Genomic DNA, 14,880 nt, shown 5'->3' on the forward strand with positions numbered 1-14,880 from the left:
ATATGTCGAACATGTATTTATGAATAAATAGACACATTCTTCTATGTGAAGAACATTGGAATGCAAAATATATATTGCTATCAAGTTTGCGTGCGAGTAGGGTGTTTTTTTGCTCCATTGACTGCTATGGGGGAGTACGTTAACTTGGTCCCAATATTTTCACTTCAGCTTTTTGTGCGTATCCAAAATGCATTCCCGCTCTGATAATAAAAAAAAAAATGTCACACCATCTTCCCTTTGAAACAGATGTCCAGATGTCTAAAATGTTTTTATTTATTTTGGCAGAAGAACAAACTTTATAACTCTGAACCACAACCAAAATTGACTCCCTATGTCATTTATATCATAAGACAAACAACTGTTCTAAAGTGTAAGATTCTTGAATGATGTCAGATTTTTACAGTTATGCCGCTTCACTTTCGGGTGATATAGCATGAGTATTATGTCCCTTTAAGACGGCCAGTTGATATATAGTAGATATTGTTTCTTTCCTTTCTTGATAGTAAAATCTTTGAGAGCATCTTGCTGCCTGGTGTACTTTTTGTGTGAACCAGCTTTAATAAGGTACGGTAAAATAAACTGTGCTTTATCTCCTCATTACAATCATGTTCAACGATGCCAAGTATATCTTTTTGATATTCATTCATTCAAAGCTCCTGCAATTCAATTTTCCCCCATATCAGATCCGTTCATTCCAGAAAAGGAATCAATCCGTCTACACCCACAGACACATTAAGCAGCAGATAGAGGAAATCAACAAAAGGCAGATATGTAATAGGAGAATATATGAGAAAATCAGTAATCAAATGTTGGACTGCTATTTAGAGCGAAGAAAAGGATAAACTGCCCTTCTCAAATATGTTTCAATGAGCTCATTCATATTTTCACACTATATTGTATAGATGTATAATAGGATTAAATGTGTTCCTAATTGTGTGTGACTGTTCATAAATTCTGTAGCCAGATTTGGGTTTATTTCACTTTTTCTCTGAATTTATTTATTCATAGTTGTTTAAAACTGTCACAACATGTTAAAGTTAGCGAGTCCATCGCTAATTGATAGCAAATTATTGCTTGGTTAACAGTTAAGCAAAACACGATATACAGAAATGATGCATGCATGTTTTTTTTTTATTTATATATATATATATATATATATATATATATATATATATATATATATATATATATATATATATAAATGTTGTGTCATCTGCCTTGAGAAATAGATTTAAAAAATATTTAACAAAACATGGATTGGAGCAGTAGCGCTAGCTACTTCTTTAACTTGATTGCAATCAGTGAACAAACAAAATTTGAATGAACACATAAAGATATAGGGCTAGATTACATGTGGTGAGCTAACTGTGTTGTGTGCAAGCAATATCAGGTTTTTGTGTGTGTCAGAAATAGCATGCACATTACAAGTTGAAAGTAAACACAATTGCGAGAGTGCAATAGCATTTTACATCGTCAGGTTAGTACGACTGAAACCCTCATGTACATATATGATAGTGCGTTAAAAAAAAAAAGTTGCACTAAATACAACATAAATACAGTGACACTTATATAAACATTATCTGATAAAATTATTCACATAAATATTAAAACAAAAGTTATAATGGTTAAAAGCTTTATGGTATATGACAAATTGTTTGACTTCAAAGGGCTATATTGTATATATGCATTCATATACATGTCTAAATATCTGTGTGTGTGTATATATATGTGTGTGTAGATGTGTGCACAGATATTTTTTTTTTATTGTATATTTACTGTACATATTTCACATTCCAATATTCTTCACATACAGAACAATATAATCTTTATTGTAAATACATATCTTTATATATCTGTATATACCTATACCTGTATATCTGTGGGTATAGATATCTATTTTACATCAACATTATTAGATATACTGTATACATAGAAATATATTTTTAATAATAAAAATGAAATTTTTTCTATGTCAACAACATAGGAATGTATAATATGCATAGGGTGTTTCAGGATTTGCTATTTAGGGCGAACGCAGTGTCGAGTTAGCGCACATGAAGAATTACTAACCTCAATGCGCATTATTAAAATATTCCATATAAAATATTTTTTTTAAAAAATATTAAAAATTATTATACAAACTGTAAAAATTCTAATTAATCCATAGAATATATATATATATTTTTTAATAATTATTATACATTTTGGCCACACAACTTAGAAATACACACAAATATAAGTAAAAAATAATAATTTTGTATTTTGATCATTTGTCACGGGTTTGTTTACTTTATTTTACCTTTTTAACATTTTGCAATATTGCAGAATTCTATATTTCTGATGATTTGCTTACTTGTGCCACTTAAAGGGACAGTACACTGTAAAATTGTTTTTCCATAAATGTATTTTAAATGACTTGTTATACCAACTGCAGAGTATACAATATTTGAGAAATTGCATTTTCGGGTTTATTTGTGTATATGAAGTAGCTGGTTTTGTGATTTGAAACCACAGCCTATTACAATGGGTTGAGCTTCAGGTAATATCAGATCTCATTATGTTATCACTTTGTGTACACACACTTGCTTCCTTATCTTATATTTGTCTGGAACACCAAAGCTCAATACATAGAGAGAACAATGGAAAATTATCATTTTATTACTTAACTATCCTGCCCCCCACTGAGGGTGTAATCTCTTCTGCTGGCTGTGTTTACTTAGGCTTGTTAATAGCATATACGCCAGTATCAAAACTTTCAGTATAGGTTGGGAAACCACAAGCTAAATCAGCTATTTCAAATGCTGAAATATGAGTAAAGGTGCTACTTGCAACCAATTTAATACACTCTAGCAGCTAAAAAGGATAATTGGGAATAATTTAAAGGGGAGAAAGTTTTTGGGTGAACTGTCCCTTTAAAGGGGCATAAGAGCAATAGGAAAATGTTGTGGTGCTATAGAGACTATTTTTATTGGACAATTGCTTGTTAATACCTATGTTTTAAACCCCCTTCAAAGGGTTAAAGTTCACTTTACAAAGCTGATACAACTCTGCACTTTAGATGAAGCCAATCACAGTTTGTGCAGCTGCCTATCACATGCTGTGTTCTGCTCTAGAGGGGACTTGAAGGGTCTGAAACCCAAAATGTTTTTTCATGATTCAGATAAGAAGTGTTTCTCAACCGCGGTCCTCAATTACCCCTAACAGGCCAGGTTTTCATTATAGCTGTACTAGAGCACAGGTGAAATAATCAGTTGATGGGTGAGAGCAGGTTAGTAACTATGGTTACTGATCAGCTGATTACTTCACCTGTGCTCTAGTTCAGCTCTAATGAAAACCTGGCCTTTTGGAGGTATTTGAGAACTGCAGTTGAGAAACATTGAGAGAGCATGCCATTGTAAACAACTTTCTAATTTACTTTTATTAAAACTTTTTCTTCGATCTCATGGTATCTTTTGTTGAAAATCAGGGACATAAGCTGAGGAGCGTGCATGTGCTGCAGCACTATATGGCAGCAGTTTTGTAAGAATTCTACATTTGCAAGAGCACTAGATGGCAGCACTATTTCCTGCCATGTACCGCACAAAACACCTACCTACGTATCTCTTCAACAAAGAACACTATGAGAACGAAGCAAATTTCATAATAGAAGTCGATAAAAAAACTTTTTTTTAAATTGTGTGTTCTGTCTAAATCACAAAAGAAATTTTTTTGAATTTTATATACCTTTAAAGGGATAGTAAACCCCAAAATTTTCTTTTATGATTCAGATAGAACATCCAATTTTAAACAACTTTCCAATTTACTTCTATTATCAAATTTGCTTCATTCTCTTGTTATCCATTGCTGAAGGAACAGCATTGCACGACTGGCAGGAAGCTGAACTCATCTAGTTAGCCAATCACAAGAGACAAATGTGTGCAGGCACCAATTAGCAGCAGCTCCCACTAGTGTATGATATGTGCATATTCATTTTTAACAAGGGATACTAAGAGAACGAAGCACATTTGAAAATAGAAGGGAATTTAAAAGTGTCCTAAAATGACATGCTCTATCTGAATCATGCAAGTTTAATTTTGAATTTCCTATCCCTTTAACTGTTTGCACTTTTACATCACTTTTATGAATAAACTCCTCTTTGTGCAGAGTATGCAGTTCACTTGCACAGAGATTAGCTTTTTTTTGGTTTTCTATTTTGATGTTTTTAACCAGGTATTGTCATACAAATGATTGTGCAACGATTCTTTACTGAAATGCCATAATATGATATTATCAGATCTCTAGTGATATGAAACCTTATGGATGAGGTTTATATCCATGTAAGCACAAAGGTGAAATATCGCATTCCCATTGAGCGTATGATAAGAGATCAGTGTGCTGGGCAATTCTACTGTCAGATCATGAGAGTTTATTAGGTGTTTACAGGAGTTATGACTGACGTGTCGTAAGTGGTAAAAGTGAAGAATGGTTTCCAAGTGTTTCCTTTTCATGGTACAATTTGGTTTTGTTGTTAGTTTGTAAAACTGAACGATGACTCCTATTTGCAGTAAAACCTCGATTGTCTCCTTAAACCCCAATTTTATTTATTACTCAGCAACCATTTTACAGTTTAGTTTATTTATTTTTTATATGCTATGACCCAGATGCTATTCCCTTGTATTTAATGGCATCTACAACTGCTTAAAGGAACATTAAACTTACTATTTAATCTCTCCGTAAAATGTTTATTCTTAGGGAAAATAAAACAACATTGCAATATATAAAAAGAAAGGGCTCCTCCTAGTGTAGCCAATGGGTTGCGTAATAGGAGTACAAATGCTTATAATATACTCACAATATGAGGAGGCAAAGATAATGCCTAGGAACTTAGCAGTGTTCCCAGCAAACTGTGCACAGGAATGGACAGCTCCTCCTGGAATCAGTGCAAGATTCAATGATCTAAAGAGTGGAAATAAGAAGGGCGACTCCTAGTGCAGAGCAATAAAGTAAAGATACCCCGTATCCAAATCCCAGGTGTAAGGGTACTCACAATTGGAAGTGCACACAATAGTGCAAGTATCACCTACTGGGTTATTATAGTGGCCCAGTGCACATATCAATCACAAAGGCAGATGCAAAATGTCCCAGTGTCTTCTTTTGCAAACACGATATACGAAAACTCGCAAAATGAATCTAGCGGTGTCCGTAGCTAAAAAAGGTGTATCTAAAAAAAAGTGCTATATACTTTTATTATCTGTTTTGCAGTAAAATGCCTCCAAAAACTGTGCTTGGTCCGCTTCCTAAAAAAAGTGTGTTGGTGCCTCACTCATGGGATATTATAGTGCAAAAATAACATGCTTAAATTAGTTAGAACATTTAGTTTTAGCAATACAGATCCTTTCTCTGCAAGTGTCTATGTGTTTAACACCAGCAAAGGGACTAGACACATAGGTAAAGTACCATTTGAGTGCTGCAGAGAACTGCTGGTCCCGAGTGATTCCTAAGTGGTACTTTACTAGAGTTAAACATATAGACTTGCAGGATCGGTAGTGCTAAAGTTACGTAAAAAATTTAAGCATGTATTTTTTTTACTATAATGTCCCTTTAAGTCTGGAGAAATTTGTCTTAGCATGTAGCATTCTACAGAGTGATTTGCTAGCTCAGATGACATCATCATGTATATCTGCCCCTAACTGGCTACACCAAAGGAGACAACAATTATGGATTCCAATAGGCTTTTCAAAAACCTGAACTGCTCTAGATTTCAAAAACCTTGAAAGCTCACAACAAAATGGCTGTGGTAAACTCTGATTTTAGAAAACTTTGCAATTGCAAGACATTTCTTTTTAAAGATACGATGAGTCCACAGATTTCATCCTTACTTGTGGGATATCGCCTCCTGGTCAGCAGGAGGAGGCAAAGAGCACCACAGCAGAGCTGTATAAATAGCTCCTCCCTTCCCTCCCACTCCAGTCATTCTCTTTGCCTGTGTTAGTGATAGGAAGAGGTAAAGTGAGGTGTTAGTTTAGATTCTTCAATCAAGAGTTTATTATTTTTAAAATGGTACCAGTGAGTGCTATTTTATTCAGGGTGTAGCCATATTCCTTGTCAGCCTCTGGAGCAGAGCTACAGGTGGCTTTAAAGCAATGGGAACTGGGGGGATTCCAATTCTCTCTGCGCCTCCCATACTGAGTGCTGCCCTGCAGATGATGGTCTTAGCAAATATTATCTAAGACCCTGTATGTCTCCACAGAACTACAAGAGGAGAAAAGGACCTCTTGATCGTGTGGGGACTGTCATGCTGTCGCTCAGCATAGAGGTATGTGCAGCTTTTTACTTTTCTGGGACATACCCTTAACTCAGAAGTGGCTGTATATATCCCTTATCTGTTAGTGGGGAAATATTCATTATTGTTAGGGTTACCCCCATTACTGTGTACCACTGGACTTTCAGGGATTCTGTATTGATGTAATGGTGCTTTGGGCAGACGCTGGGGATTCCTTATAGCGGAATTCTGATTCTTCAGACTCCGATTAGGAACTGTGTACTTTTATTTATTTATTTTTTGGGGCTGCTTATTTTTTTGCCGCGTCTGTTTGTTTGACCGGGAAATTGAGGCTTTCCTTTGATGCCCACGGAGGGCGGGGTTTTACTTTGCGTGCTTTAGGGGAAGCTGCACAGTTGTCTTGCTGAACCGGACAAGTCTGCATGGTTGTTCAGACTTCCGGCTGAGTTTTGCAACAGACGGCAAAGTGTTTCTTTCAGACCTCATGTGTCTCGATTTCGGCAGGCGGTCTTAGGGATCAGCAAGCAGTGTTCATAGTGCTGTGGGGGCAGGTAGGCACCTCAGCAGAGCTGTGAGGCGGATAGGTGCACTTTTTTTCTCTATACACTACGGTCAATGGGTTTTTGATGCTAAAACAACTTCAGAATTTTTAAAATTGTTCCGGTTTATATCTTAAAGGCACAGTGTACTCTCTGTTTCAGAGGGTTTTCACAGACAGCATACATATTGGGATTGTTGTATTATTTTGTGTCTCACTTATAAATTATCAAATTATATATTTAAAGGGCCACGACCAAGGTTTGTTTTGCTTTATTTTTTATCATGGAAGATCTTTTGAACAGTACATGTTACATGTGTTTGAATGCCAATGTGGAACCTCCTGTTACCTTTTGTCCCTCATGCATTGAGAGGGCATTACAGTTTAGAGAACAAATTTTTCTTGATAAAAAATTGTCAAATGAAGATGTTTCTCAGGGTTCTACTGATGAGATTCAGAGTATGCCGCAACTTTCTCCCCAAGCGTCACAGCCCTTAACGCCCGCTCAAGCAGAGCCAAGTACCTCTGCAGCCTCTGCTGCAATTACTTTGAAGGACATAGCGTCTGTTATGTCTTCCACATTTTATGAGGCATTGTCTGCCTTTCCTGTATTTCAAGGCAAACGCTGAAGGAAGGTTGCTCACGTAGTTAGTAGTTAATACAGCTTCTGATGCCTTGATAGCGATCTCAGATATACCCTCACAGAGCTCTGAATTGCAGGTTATGGAGGTCCTATCTGAAGGTGAACTTTCTGACTCAGGAAGTGTCTTGCCACTGACAGATTCAGAAGTGGTTTCCTTTTGGTTTAAACTTGAACACCTCCGCCTTTTATTAAGGGAGGTTTTGGTTACTCTGGACGACTGTGATTTAATTGTGGTTCCTCCAGAAAAATTGAGTAAGTTGGACAGATATCTAGAAGTTCCTTCTAATTCTGATGTTTTTCCAGTTCCTAAAAGAACTCAGAAATTATTGCTAAAGAATGGGAGAGACCATATATTCCCTTTTCTACGTCTCCCGTTTTCAAGAAAATGTATCCTATAGCTGACGCTATTAGGGACTCTTGGCAGACGGTCCCTAAGGTGGAAGGAGCTATTTCCACCTTGGCTAAACAACATTGTGCTTCCCTTCCTAAGGACCCATGGGTGGAAGGTAAACCTGGAAAAGAGTTTAGTTCCTCAGACAAGGGTGCCCTTTCTGGGGACTGTAATCGACTCTATTTCAATGAAGGTTTTTTTGGGAGGTCAGAAAGTTAAAAATTCTGAATACATGTCGAACCATTCAGTCGAATCCTCGTCCGTCAGTGGCTCAGTGCATGGAGTTAATCGGATTGATGGTGGCGGCAATGGACATTGTACCGTTTGCACAGTTTCATCTCGGGCCTCTGCAATTGAGCATGCTCAGGCAGTGGAATGGAGATTATACAGATCTGTCTCCGCTAATATATCTAGATCAGGAGACAAGGGATTCTCTTCTATGGTGGTTGTCACTGGATCATCTGTCCCAGGGGACGTGCTTCCGCAGACCCTCATGGGTGATAGTGACAACGGATGCCAGTCTGTTAGATTGGGGAACAGTTTGGAACTCCCTAAGGGCTCAGGGTGTATGGCCTCCGGCAGAGTCTCTACTTCCCATCAATATTCTGGAGTTGAGAGCAATATTCAATGCACTTCGGGCTTGGCCTCAGTTGGCTTTGGCCCAATTCATCAGACTTCAGTCGAACAACATAACAACGGTAGCTTACATCAATCATCAGGGAGGAACAAGGAGTTCCTTAGTGATGACAGAAGTAGCCAAGATAATACAGTGGGTGTCTCACTCTTGCCATCTGTCAGCGATCTACATCCCAGGGGTGGAAAACTGGGAGGCAGACTTTCTGAGCAGGCAGACATTTCATCCGGGGGAATGGGAACTCCATCCAGAGATATTTTCCAACCTGATTCTCAGATGGGGCAGGCCGGAGTTGGATCTCATGGCATCTCGTCAGAATGCCAAGCTTCCAAGATACGGGTCCAGGTCCAGGGATCCCCAGGCGGAGCTGATAGATGCCCTGGCAGTGCCTTGGTCTTTCAGCCTAGCTTATGTATTTCCTCCATTTGCTCTTCTTCCCAGGGTGATTGCTCGAGTCAAACAGGAGAGGGCGTCGGTAATCCTCATCGCCCCTGCGTGGCCTCGCAGGATTTGGTATGCAGGTCTGGTGGACATGTCATCTCAGCCACCGTGGAAGCTACCATTGAGGAAAGACCTTCTCATTCAAGGTCCCTTCCTTCATCCGAATCTAGTTTCTCTGCAACCGACTGCCTGGAGATTGAGCGCTTAATTTTATCTAAGCGAGGTTTTTCTGAATCGGTTATAGATACTTTAATTCAGGCACGTAAGCCTGTTACTAGGAAGATTTACCATAAGATATGGCGTTAATATCTTTATTGGTGTGATTCCAGGGGCTTCACATGGAGTAGGGTTCGGATTCCCAGGATTTTGTCCTTTCTCCAAGAAGGATTGGAGAAGGGGATGTCAGCAAGTTCCTGAAGGTGACAGATTTCTGCTTCATCTATTTTGTTACACAAGTGTCTGGCAAGTGTTCCAGATGTACAATCTTTTTGTCAGGCTCTGACTAGAATCAGGCCTGTATTTAGACCTATTGCTCCTCCTTGGAGTTTAAATTTAGTTCTTAGAGTTCTTCAAGGGGTTCCATTTGAACCTATGCATTCCATAGATATCAAGTTATTATCTTGGGAGGTTTTATTTCTGGTTGCTATTTCCTCTGCTCGAAGAGTATCTGAGCTTTCGGCATTGCAATTTGATTCTCCTTATCTTATTTTCCTTTCGGATAAGGTGGTGTTACGTACTAAACCTGGTTTTCTTCCTAAGGTTGTTTCAGACAGGAATATTAGTCAGGAGATTGTTGTTCCTTCTTTGTGTCCTTATCCTTCTTCTAAGAAGGAACGTCTGTTACATAATTTGGACGTAGTCCGTGCTTTAAAGTTTTACTTACAAGCGACTAAGGATTTTCAACAATCATCTTCTTTGTTTCTTGTATTTTCAGGGAAACGTAGGGGTCAGAAAGCTACGGCTACCTCTCTTTCTTTTTGGCTGAAGAGTGTCGTCCGTTTTGCATATGAGACTGCTGGACAGCAGCCTCCTGAGCGAATTACGGCTCATTCCACTAGGGCTGTGGCTTCCTCATGGGCATTCAAAAATTATGCTTCTGTTGAACAGATTTGCAAGGCTGCAACTTGGTCTTCTCTTCACACTTTTTCCAAATTTTCCAAATTTGATACTTTTGCCTCGGCTGAGGCTGCTTTTGGGAGAAAGATTGTTCAAGCAGTGGTGCCTTCTGTTTAGGTTCCCTGTCTTGTCCCTCCCTTTTCATCCGTGTACTATCGCTTTGGTATTGTATCCCACAAGTAAGGATGAAATCCGTGGACTCATTGTATCTTTAAAAAGAAAAGAAAATTTATGCTTACCTGATAAATTTGTTTCTTTTTAGATGCGATGAGTCCAGGGCCCGCCCTGTTTTTATAAGACAGGTCTTTGTTTTTGTTAAACTTTAGTCACCTCTGCACCTTGGCTTTTCCTTTCTCTTCCTAACTTCAGTCGAATGACTGGAGTGGGAGGGAAGGGAGGAGCTATTTATACAGCTCTGCTGTGGTGCTCTTTTCCGCCTCCTGCCGACCAGGAGGCGATATCCCACAAGTAAGGATGAAATCCGTGGACTCATCGTATCTAAAAAGAAACAAATTTATCAGGTAAGCATACATTTTCTTTTCTTCTTGTGTTGCTATAGAGTAACTTATCAGGCAAGTCTAAACATTATTAAAACAAATTTATTTCCTTTTTACTGCAATTGTTTTTTGAACAACCCAACTCCACCGACCATTTGCCTTATTTGGAGAAGCTTTAGCCTGCAGACAACAAGGTTAGTCTTGGTTATAATGTTAGTATAAATTGCTTTGTTTTGTAGTTGTTATCAGCTAAATCCAATTAGGGAAATATATGTAGCAGGGCTAGCCTTGATGAGTCAGGCAGGCACATTGAAAGTTCTGAGGATGAGAAAATCCTTATTTTTTTAGCTTAATTACATAAGGCTGCAAAATAAATATTAAAAGTATATTACAAAATTGGTTCATAACTATGCATTTTATATTACAAAAAATCTCAAGGTGTTTAAAGGGTCAGTCTGTTCCAGACTTTTTATTGTTTAAAAAGAAAGATAATCCCTTTATTACCCATTCCTCAGTTTTGCATAACCAACTTTGGGTTTCTCACAAATTATTTACATACTGCTTGTGCAATCATAACACAAATGGATGTAAAAGCTTCTCTAGGATTCTCTTGGTATACTTTGTTGAAATGCATACCTAGGTAGGCTCAGGAGCTGGAAGTTAGCTGCTGATTGGTGGTTGCACATTTATGCCTCTTGTCATTGGCTTACCAATGTGTTCAGCTAGATCCCAGTAGTGCATATCTGGCTCTTCAACAGAGGAGGCAAAGAGAACAAAGCAAAATTGATCAAATAAATAAATTGTAAAATTGTTTTAAACAAAAAATTAGGCTTCATGTCCCTTTACTACCCATGGCCTGTTTATTTTTATTATTAAAAAATGTTAAAAGTCAAGTGTGCTATTCAGTCAAGTGAAAAGACTATACTGGAAAAAAGAAGGATGGCTTAAAGCGTAGTAAGGTACAGCACATGTATACAGCTGTCATTTTAAATCTGATATTCCACATCTTGTAACATCTTTGTTTTGCCCCTGATTATGACAGCTGAATGGTTTATCGTTTGTGGGGGGAAAAAAGATCTTCCATTTCTAAAGCATTTGCATGCAGAAGCTCATTAAAAGAGATCTCAAAGAAGTGGCAGAATTACACTACCCCTAAATTTGGGTTTCCTTAGAGCATGTAATATTTGCATTACTGAACCTAGGTGACAATGTTTTTTACCTATGTGTTTAACCCCTGTGTGAGATTTTAAATAATGCTTTGGAACTACAAAACTTTGCAGCTCCTGTAAAAGGCACAGCCTCTAATTGTCATTGTCATGTCTCTACCTTACCTTGTCCCGCTTGTGAGGCTTAAAGGGACATTTTACACTAGACTTTTCTTTGCCATAAATGTTTTGTAGATGATCCATTTATATAGCCCATCTGGGAGTGATTTTGTATCAATATAAAGTTTTGCTTATTTTTAAGTAACATTGTGCTGATTTTCAGACTCCTAACCAAACCCCAAAGTTTTAGACATAAACTGATGTATACAGACTTCAGCTTGCTACTGTGTGTATACTGGGTCTTTTCATATGCAGGGGAGTGCATATGAATATCATCTGTGCATATTCTTCTTAATAGTAGTGTCTATTACATTCAGTTCTATGAAAATTGGTGCAAGTGGCACGCTATTTAGCGCTTTTGCTAAAATATCTTTCTATACAAATATATATAGTTACAGTTCAATGGATCTGCACAGCATTCCTTAAGCAACAGGCTTCAGTAAATGCCAGGGTACCGTAACAAAAAGCTCAAATAGCAATCTCTGGAAGCTTTCATAAATGTGACAAAGTCCCATGATGTTTAAGTATGATAATGCATGATCTATTTCGTTAAATCCATTTGAAAAAGGTACCAGTAAGTTGCCTGTAAACATCATGGGACTTTATGTAGCTTTTATGGTAATCTTAATTAATGTTAAGCTTTATGAAAGCTTCCAGTGAGTGTGTTCCTTTGGATTGATATATATATATATATACAGTGTATATATATATATATATATATATATATATATATATATATATACAGTGGGGGAAAAAAGTATTTAGTCAGCCACCAATTGTGCAAGTTCTCCCACTTAAGAAGATGAGAGAGACCTGTAATTTTCATCATAGGTATACCTCAACTATGAGAGACAAAATGTGGAAACAAATCCAGACAATCACATTGTCTGATTTGGAAAGAATTTATTTGCAAATTATGGTGGAAAATAAGTATTTGGTCACCTACAAACAAGCAAGATTTCTGGCTCTCACATACCTGTATCTTCTTCTCAAGAGGCTCCTCTGTCTTCCACTCATTACCTGTATTAATGGCACCTGTTTGAACTTATCAGTATAAAAGACACCTGTCCACAACCTCAAACAGTCACACTCCAAACTCCACTATGGTGAAGATCAAAGAGCTGTCGAAGGACACCAGAAACAAAATTGTAGACCTGCACCAGGCTGGGAAGACTGAATCTGCAATAGGCAAGCAGCTTGGTGTGAAGAAATCAACCGTGGGAGCAATAATTAGAAAATGAACGACATACAAGGACACTGATAATCTCCCTCGATCTGGGGCTCCACGCAAGATCTCAACCCGTGGGGTCAAAATGATCACAAGAACGGTGAGCAAACATCCCAAAACCACACGGGGGGACCTAGTGAATGACCTGCAGAGAGCTGGACCAACGTAACAAAGGCTACCATCAGTAACACACTACGCTGCCAGGGACTCAGATCCTGCAGTGCCAGACATGTCCCCCTGCTTAAGCCAGTACATGTCCGGGCCCGTCTGAAGTATGCTAGAGAGCATTTCATGATCCAGAAGCGGATTGGGAGAATGTCATATGGTCAGATGAAACCAAAGTAGAACTGTTTGGTAGAAACACAACTTGTCATGTTTGGAGGAGAGAGAACACCATACCTACTGTGAAGCATGGGGGTGGCAACATCATGCTTTGGGGCTGTTTCTCTGCCAAGGGAACAGGACGACTGATCCGTGTACATGAAAGAATGAATGGGGCCATGTATCATGAGATTTTGAGTGCAAACCTCCTTCCATCAGCAAGGGCATTGAAGATGAAATGTGGCTGGGTCTTACAACATGACAATGATCCCAAACACACCACCTGGGCAACGAAGGAGTGGCTTCGTAAGAAGCAAGGTCCTGGAGTGGCCTAGCCAGTCTCCAGATCTCAACCCCATAGAATACCTTTGGAGGGAGTTGAAAGTCCGTGTTGCCCAGCAACAGCCCCAAAACGTCACTTCTCTAGAGGAGATCTGCATGCAGGAATGGGCCAACATAGCAGCAACAGTGTGTGACAACCTTGTGAAGTCTTACAGAAAACGTTTGACCTCTGTCATTGCCAACAAAGGATAATTAAAGTATTGAGATTAACTTTTGATATTGACCAAATACTTATTTTCTCCATAATATGCAAATAAATTCTTTCCAAATCAGACAATGCGATTGTCTGGATTTGTTTCCACATTTTATCTCTCATAGTTGCGGTATACCTATGATGAAAATGACAGGCCTCTCTCATCTTCTTAAGTGGGAGAACTTGCACAATTGGTGGCTGACTAAATACTTTTTTCCCCCACTGTATATATATATATATATATATATACTGAAGCTCCCTCTTTTTCATCTATGGACCTGGAAGTTTTACTTTAAGACTGTTCATTTCACCTTACGGACATTTATTGACAATGGGGGACTTTACCAAATTACATCCTATGATGATGCCCAACATCATCTCAACATTCCGTATGGACAGCACATTATTATAGATATCACTCCCGGGAGTCCTAGGTCTTTATTTTTAGTGACCGGTCACTAGTATAGCATGATATTTAGGCTTGCTTGATTGGTTTTATTTAGGTTTTTTTCATTGCATTATTATTATCTTTAATTTTTCTTATTTTGTATTATTTTACCATTATCATTTTTTCCTGGAAGCCAATATAATAGTTTAATAAACTGTTAACTCATTGTGGTCTGATCAGTTGGTGCCTAGGGACTGGGGTTTCTCTACGTATTTGGAATAATCAGGGAAATGTTTTGTTTGAAACAGTTTTCCCACCTTTCTCATTTTAATTTTATATTATAATTCTCTATTTTCCTTGCACCATCACCCTGTAAGATTTTGCAACACAGAGTTTTGATGATTATCAATTATTAAATGAGGATTAGTGGTGTTAGTTCTTTTTCTATTGATTAAACTTTTTCACCCCTTTTTTTTAAAAGGGGATTTTTCTATAACTAAATTGCACAATCTGATATTCCCAGTAAAGGGACACTAACTGTTCAAACCTTAAAGATATATG

The 14,880-nt window shown here is 38.0% G+C and overlaps 1 protein-coding gene across 1 annotated transcript in view; it reads left to right on the top strand.

Moving 5' to 3' along the window:
- Window positions 1-14,880, top strand: part of MAD1L1 (mitotic arrest deficient 1 like 1) — a 1,632,937-nt gene that overhangs the window by 1,308,948 nt on the left and 309,109 nt on the right. The window lies entirely within an intron of this gene.

Source organism: Bombina bombina, chromosome 11 (assembly GCF_027579735.1).
Source record: "Bombina bombina isolate aBomBom1 chromosome 11, aBomBom1.pri, whole genome shotgun sequence".
Taxonomy (NCBI): domain Eukaryota; kingdom Metazoa; phylum Chordata; class Amphibia; order Anura; family Bombinatoridae; genus Bombina; species Bombina bombina.